This window comes from Ctenopharyngodon idella, chromosome 10 (genome assembly GCF_019924925.1).
Source record: "Ctenopharyngodon idella isolate HZGC_01 chromosome 10, HZGC01, whole genome shotgun sequence".
In the NCBI taxonomy this organism is placed as follows: domain Eukaryota; kingdom Metazoa; phylum Chordata; class Actinopteri; order Cypriniformes; family Xenocyprididae; genus Ctenopharyngodon; species Ctenopharyngodon idella.
The window spans coordinates 34,322,145-34,328,861 of record NC_067229.1 but is presented as its reverse complement, the minus strand read 5'-3'; the positions used below and the strand labels follow the sequence as shown (position 1 = coordinate 34,328,861).

Genomic DNA, 6,717 nt, shown 5'->3' with positions numbered 1-6,717 from the left:
TCTATACTACCTGGAGAAAGCCATCCATTAGCATTCCCATTCATCTCAGTGGCAGTCATTTGGCTGCCGTATGCAGCCCTGGAAGAATCTTTGTTCATTGGTACTAAGTGATGAAATAAAATATACAGTATGGTGTGATTAATACATTTTTGCCAGCATAATGGTGTAGTTTTACCAGGGGCTGTCGAGCTAAACACAGACCCATTGAATCAATCATACTGCTTGCTAGTGTGCACTGTCCAACAAATGTCCATTATTTTTCATGGTCTACTAACTATTCAGATTCATATCAAGAGGGATTTTCAAAGGGCATTGAAGTCATCTGAAAGTAATGTTTCGGTAATAGCCTCCCGATGGCCTTTGTAAATATTTATAGAAGATGTCCTATTAAGATCATGAATGGGGGTCCTAGACCCAGATAATCTGTAAACAGCTCTTGTTTAACCTCAGTAATTTGGTTTCAAAGGTAAAGCCTAAGAGCCTGGAGTGCAACTAGTCAATCTAAGATCTGGTGCACGAATCTCTTCATGGACCAATCAATTCAGTTTCATTGCATCTGATCCAATCAAAGTCTAGACTATTTTACCTAAAGTGCCCATCAAATATCAGCTGACGGTGGTTTTCTGAAAGTCATAGGTAAGCTTATTTCAGCTGCAAAGTTCATAATTGAAAAGCCCTGAATCTTTTACAATTTGATTGTTATGCTGATGTTCTCCATCGTGCCATCTTTTCTTTTGCCATCACATTCCCATCACAGCCATGTCTCTGATTTATTGCCACTGCTTTATTAATTTCAAGTGCCACCGAACTTCCTGAATGGTGATGGATGTTCTTGATGCGTTGTATTGATCTACCCAGAGCTCGAAGACAAAATTGGGCTCTTGGATGTCTTGCAAAGATTGAAAAAATGAATGTCACCAATCTTTTCATCTGTTGCTTATACCTTAATGTATTAAAAAGGACTAGAGATGGAGATGTCTTTTTTTCTGTAAACACATAGTAATCTTGAAAGTCTAAATGATGATCGTTTAGAGCCTGCTGCTGCGACATAAATTAAGGATCCTAATGCATGCCAAAGAAGTTGTTAGAGAAATTAGAACAATATAAATGAGGTGCATATAATAATAAAGGGATCTAATAAAAAAAAAAATATTACCAAGCACTTATAAATATCCATAGATACAACACACACAGCGAGTTATTAGCACTTTCAGCCTTGGAAGTACTTGATCAGGTTTCAAGGGGTATTTGGGAAGATTTACATTTTGTAAAACTTATAAAACAGTAAGTATGACTTTAAAGTATTATATATTAAACTTTATAAAACGGTTAGTTCCTGTCCTTGATTCTGATTGGTCAATAGCTGTGTTTTATTCACAATAAAACACGTCTATGACCGCTTCACCCAACGGTTCTGTGTATCACTATACAACACCCTTAGCAACCACTCTTAGCAACGTAAACTGTAAGTTCTCAATTGATATTGTTCATTGAAGCTTACTGTATTATGTAGAAGAGTATTGTGAGAAAGAGAACAAGTGAGTGAGTGTGTTACCTGCATTCAGATTTAGCATTTTCCTTCAGGTCAGTCCTATGTTCATAATAAAAATCTGTTTAAATGTCTGATGTATTATCTTGTCCTTTTAACGGTTAAGGGGATTTCCTGTGACTGACAGCGCTAGTCAAAGCATTTGTCAGTTGCGTCTTGTTCCGTGTTCACAACAATTCAGTCTTTTCAATGTAAAAGTCTTCGCTACTGACTGACGCACTCATAAAGACAGTCTTTGCCGCCATCTAATGGCGTAATAATGTAACTTCTGTTGCTGTTCCCGGTCAGGGACTATTTTTTTTCCGGCGGAAGGAAGGCTTTAGTGAAAATTTACTTCATGAAAGTTGCATTGATACATATTTTTGGCTTTAATATTTGTATTGTGTGGTAACCGTTTTATAAAAGCAATAAAGTACTCGAGGCTAGTGTTGTATCATGAATAAGTCACGGCTGTGATCAAGTTTGTATTACTTCTCAAAGCAACTCCCATTTTACATTTAATGACAGTTGCTTAAAGAATTTTAGCAATGTAGTTTGGTATAAAGTTGTGTGAGCCTGTTCTTACAGTCATACTGATCTTCACTTATACACTGCTTGTGCATGCAGTGTGAATGAATTGAAATGAATCATAAAAATACCACTTTTGTCACTTTTTTGGCCTCCAAGCTGTACGCATATTTTAAGAGATGCCTTACAAAGCATGAAGAGACAGAAATGAAAAATAACCTACAAATGGGTAAAATCTGATGAAAGCTGATGGAAGCAGCATTAGACTTTTCTCACATAATCATCACTTTAAAAGCTTAAAAAGGACACGAAAGAGTTCGAAGGAATCAAAATCAGGAGAAATTGCAAAATCTAATCCACTTCTTGAAGCTAAGCTGTCAAGTAAGTTCCAGCACAGCACTCCGAACATGCACCGCTCAGCTTTCATAAAGTCCGTTCTCAACCGTGTGCCCATTCGGAGTCAATTGGCGCCCGGGTTTGACTTAACCATCACGGTCGGCCGTCACCGCCACGACAAGTACAACAACCAGGTCTTCCGCTGACTGTCGACAATTTTCTCTAACAATTAAAGCACACTCTGAGATTCATGTTCTCTTTTCTGGGTTACTGAGCGGGCTGTGTTGCTACTGAAGCCTCTCCCTCCAGGTGTGCTCAAACCTGCCATGGAGCGTGTCAGAGAAAGGAAGCCCATGGGAGACCATTAAGCTGCAGCCTTTCTCCCCACCGAGTGTAACAGCAGGTGGGGGTAAAAATAGTGCACCATCTGTTAAAGCAAGAGAGTCTGAATATCTTTCCCGAGACTCAGCAGGGACTCAATTAAAATGTGCATTTTCCACGGTGGCTAAGGGAAGAAGCGTGGCCACCCCGGTCCGTGCAGGTGCGGAAACGGCTAAAGGCCCCCCAGGCGGAGCGGGGTCCACATTTACTGCTCGGGTGACAGAACCACAGAGAACTGGGCCATTTGCTCCTTCAAGCCAATGTCTTTCTGTTTGACTTCCCAGTCCGTCAGACCTCTGAAAAAGGATATGGCTTTTTGCAAAATGGTTAAGTGAAAATGTTTTAAGGCTCATGACACCTGCGGTTTAACCTCATGTGCATTCTAACTTTATTCCAACTGCCTGAGGAAATCAAATTACATAGCAGCTTGGAAAATTTGGGAAATGGTGTTTGCACACCCTACTTTGCCATGGATAAGGATGTGGATTCATCATAATATAGTGATTAATCACATTTGAATATGTTGGGAGAACAGTACTCGGTGGGAATCGTAGCAGGTGCGGATGTCTGCTCATGCGCATTCGCAGAGTCTAACCATTACCCACTCCAAATTCTGAGCCAAATTAGTATGAATGTTCTGGGTACAGGCACAAGTACCACCTGGCATATGGAACAATCAAAGTAGTTAGATGTTTAGTCAAGAGGCCAACTGCCAGCCAACCATCTCCAGACTCAATTCTTCTTCAACATGTAGTCAAATAATCAAAAGTCATTGACCCGAACAAGAGCTGAAGAGGGAGTTCAAAATGTTGCCATTACAGTCAATCAGGAACGAAGACATGTCGATGTTAATTGATAGTAAAGTGATCCTTCTTGTCAGCTCTGGAGAGGAAATCGGTCTGAAGCTGAGAACCGACATTATATATAAGAAGTTTCAAGTTTTAGAGTTCCTTCTGACTAATTGAATCATTAATGGAATCATTAATGAACTAGAGTTGTTAATCCCCCTGTAATGTCTGGGGTCAAGTTGACCCCAAAGCAACTTTGACATCTCTGAAAAATATGCTAATTGTATTTATTAGAAGAATTCATAAACATGCACATCTTGTTACAGAGTTTTCAATATGCCTGTATACATTTTTACCCAATCAGTGATGTCTGGGGGCGTTTTGACCCCACACAAAAACATTTCTGAAATTTACACATAACAGGAGGGCTAATCTGTATATTTAATCATGTCAAACCTTTCTAAAGAAGGTTACAGTGTGTTTTATTTCTGGATGCTACTCAGTTTAAGAGGTTGTATCCTCTACATATGATTCTTAAAAACACTTAAACACTGTCTGCTGTTACAGAACTGACATTGACCAGTGTGGAGTGACACTTTAATAAAATAATGATAAAATGATTAGAAAAAAACATTAGTAACATGCAAAACACCATATTAAATGTAAGAATGTAAATAAGTTTGGTGGTTAAGAAGAGAAAATCCTCTATTCATGTTAAAAATGTGCTGAATAAACTTTTTTTTCATTATATGTGATACTTTACAAAGCTCTTCTCACAGATCCATTTCCATTTGTCCTCTTCATTTAGACCAATCCAGAATCCATTATGACCAGAAATCTTGTTAACAAACTCCTAACAGGATGAATCAGGAAAACAGACATTGTTTAATCTCCTAGCTTATCCACATACGTAAACAGTATACTTTTTTTTAGCCCTTTTCCTCCACTTTTTTCACTCACTTGTTCCTCTGTGTTGTTTATGATGATCAGATCTGCTCCTCTCTCTGTACAATATTTTCTGCTTTCAGTCCAGCTCTTCTTCACAAAGGAAATGAAGTAAAAACTGAATTTGTAGTATAACCATCCATCTGTAAACACAGTCAGTTGAACTATTGCTTCAATATTCCTACCAACACTGAATGAAGAGGCTTATTTTTTAGTTAGTGAATTGGTTTAGCTGCAGTTCAAGATTACCTGTTTCATTAAGCGTCTTCACCAGTTCATTTCTCTCTTGATTTAACTGGTCTCTTTGTTTAGTGAGGTTGTCATTCTTGGATAATAATGCATCCCTTTCATTTGTCAAGTTTGTGTTCTTGCTGAGTAGCTTGTCTCTCTCTTCTGTCAGGTTAGTAATCTTGGTTAGTAGCTCTCTTCCATGATGTTTTTGCTCTTGAATTGAAACGATGTTCGTAAATTGAATTGAGGTCGATGTTTGTAAAGAGTTGGACACACAGCACTATGACTGCAGTCAGCAGAAGAACACAGAGCAGCATCAAACACACTGCAGCTGCTCTGGAGCTTATCTTCACACAATCACTTCCTGAACACCAGAGACATGGTTGTTTAAAAGTATTAGTATGAATAAAATTTTTTAGTTGTTGTTATAATGAATCAAGTCTAAGTACCTGTATTTTGAGGTGTTTGGTTCTTTGTTCTTCTCCTGACATCATGACTCTTTATAGTATCTGCATTGGCATCGCTAGTCATCTCTTCTCTGTCTTCTCCGTCCATTTCATATATTCCATCAGTGTTTATATTGCCATAAATGCTCTCTGACATTTTCAGTCTCTTTGAATCAGTCGTGTAAATGATAAAAGCTGTCTGTGTGTGTTTCTTCTCCGTAGACATCTGATTTTTGAGACTTTGTTTTCAGCAAATGTGACATTATGTCAGAGTGCAGGAGCATGTGTGAAGTCAGCCTGTTCATACTAATTAATATGCATAGCTTAGTCAAAAGTGTAAGTCTCGATAAAGGTTAAAGTGGTGATCATGTGATGTGGCGTTGCTCAGTTCAGCACTTCATTGCTCTGTAGAACTTAAGAGCAATGAAATTTGCTGCCATATTCAAATTTGCAAAGCAAAATTATATGTGACAGAAAAAAATTGCTGAATTCAATGAATTTAAAATTGCTCAGAAAAACATTTCAACTTGTCTGCAGTACTGTGTCAATCATTGCTTTTGACCAACTTCTTGACATGCATAATTTTAAAGGGATAGAAAATTCTGTCATTAATTACTCACCCTCATGTGATTCTAAACCCGTAAGGCTTTCGTTCATCTTCGGAACACAAATTAAGATATTTTTGATGAAATCTACCACATTCAAGGTCCAGAAAAGTAGTAAAAACATCTTTAAAGTAGTCCACGAGACAACAGCGGTTCAACCTTAATTTTATGCATTTTATGAATAGCTGGATCAAGCAAATGCATATGCGCAGTCCTAAGTGTGCGTCTGACTGTTTCTATAGGAAATGAAGCTTCTAACGGCAGCTTATGGAGGGCCAAACCTGCAAAAACGATAGATAAATAAATAAATACATAAATAAATATATGAAGAAATGTATAAAAAAAAAAAAAAAAAATTTACACATTTATTTATACATTTCTTTGTCTGTATGCTAATGAGAAGGGCGTGTTTTACCTCAGACATCAGCAATTGAGCTCAGAGTGGCAGTGCTGAATCTTTGAGGCCACAGTGACACCTGAGACTAAACGAAACGCAAGAGGTTTGCCTTTGCAAGAAGTCACACAGGGAATGAATGATTAGAGAAAGTCTTATACCATGATTTAAGTCATTTAATATCACCCTAACTATAGGCTAGGGTTACCATCTTTATTCCGGGCATGGCCGAAAAACATTGCCCGGTCGGGATTTCTAAAATGTCTTGGCACACATGAACAGAAGCAGCTTCCTTCGAAAAATCTTATAATATATATATACAGGTGCTGGTCATATAATTAGAATATCATCAAAAAGTTGATTTATTTCACTAATTCCATTCAAAAAGTGAAACTTGTATATTATATTCATTCATTACACACAGACTGATATATTTCAAATGTTTATTTCTTTTAATTTTGATGATTATAACTGACAACTAAGGAAAATCCCAAATTCAGTATCTCAGAAAATTAGAATATTACTAATGACCAAT

At 37.5% G+C, this 6,717-nt stretch overlaps 1 long non-coding RNA gene across 1 annotated transcript; it reads right to left on the bottom strand.

The window, feature by feature from the left end:
* Nucleotides 1–3,843: 3,843 nt before the first annotated feature.
* On the bottom strand, nt 3,844–6,341 carry LOC127520989 (uncharacterized). Its single transcript, XR_007932258.1, has 4 exons — nt 5,187–6,341; nt 4,756–5,101; nt 4,522–4,649; nt 3,844–4,414 (listed from the first exon to the last, which is right to left on the bottom strand). It is a non-coding gene; the product is annotated as an uncharacterized LOC127520989 (long non-coding RNA).
* Nucleotides 6,342–6,717: the final 376 nt, after the last annotated feature.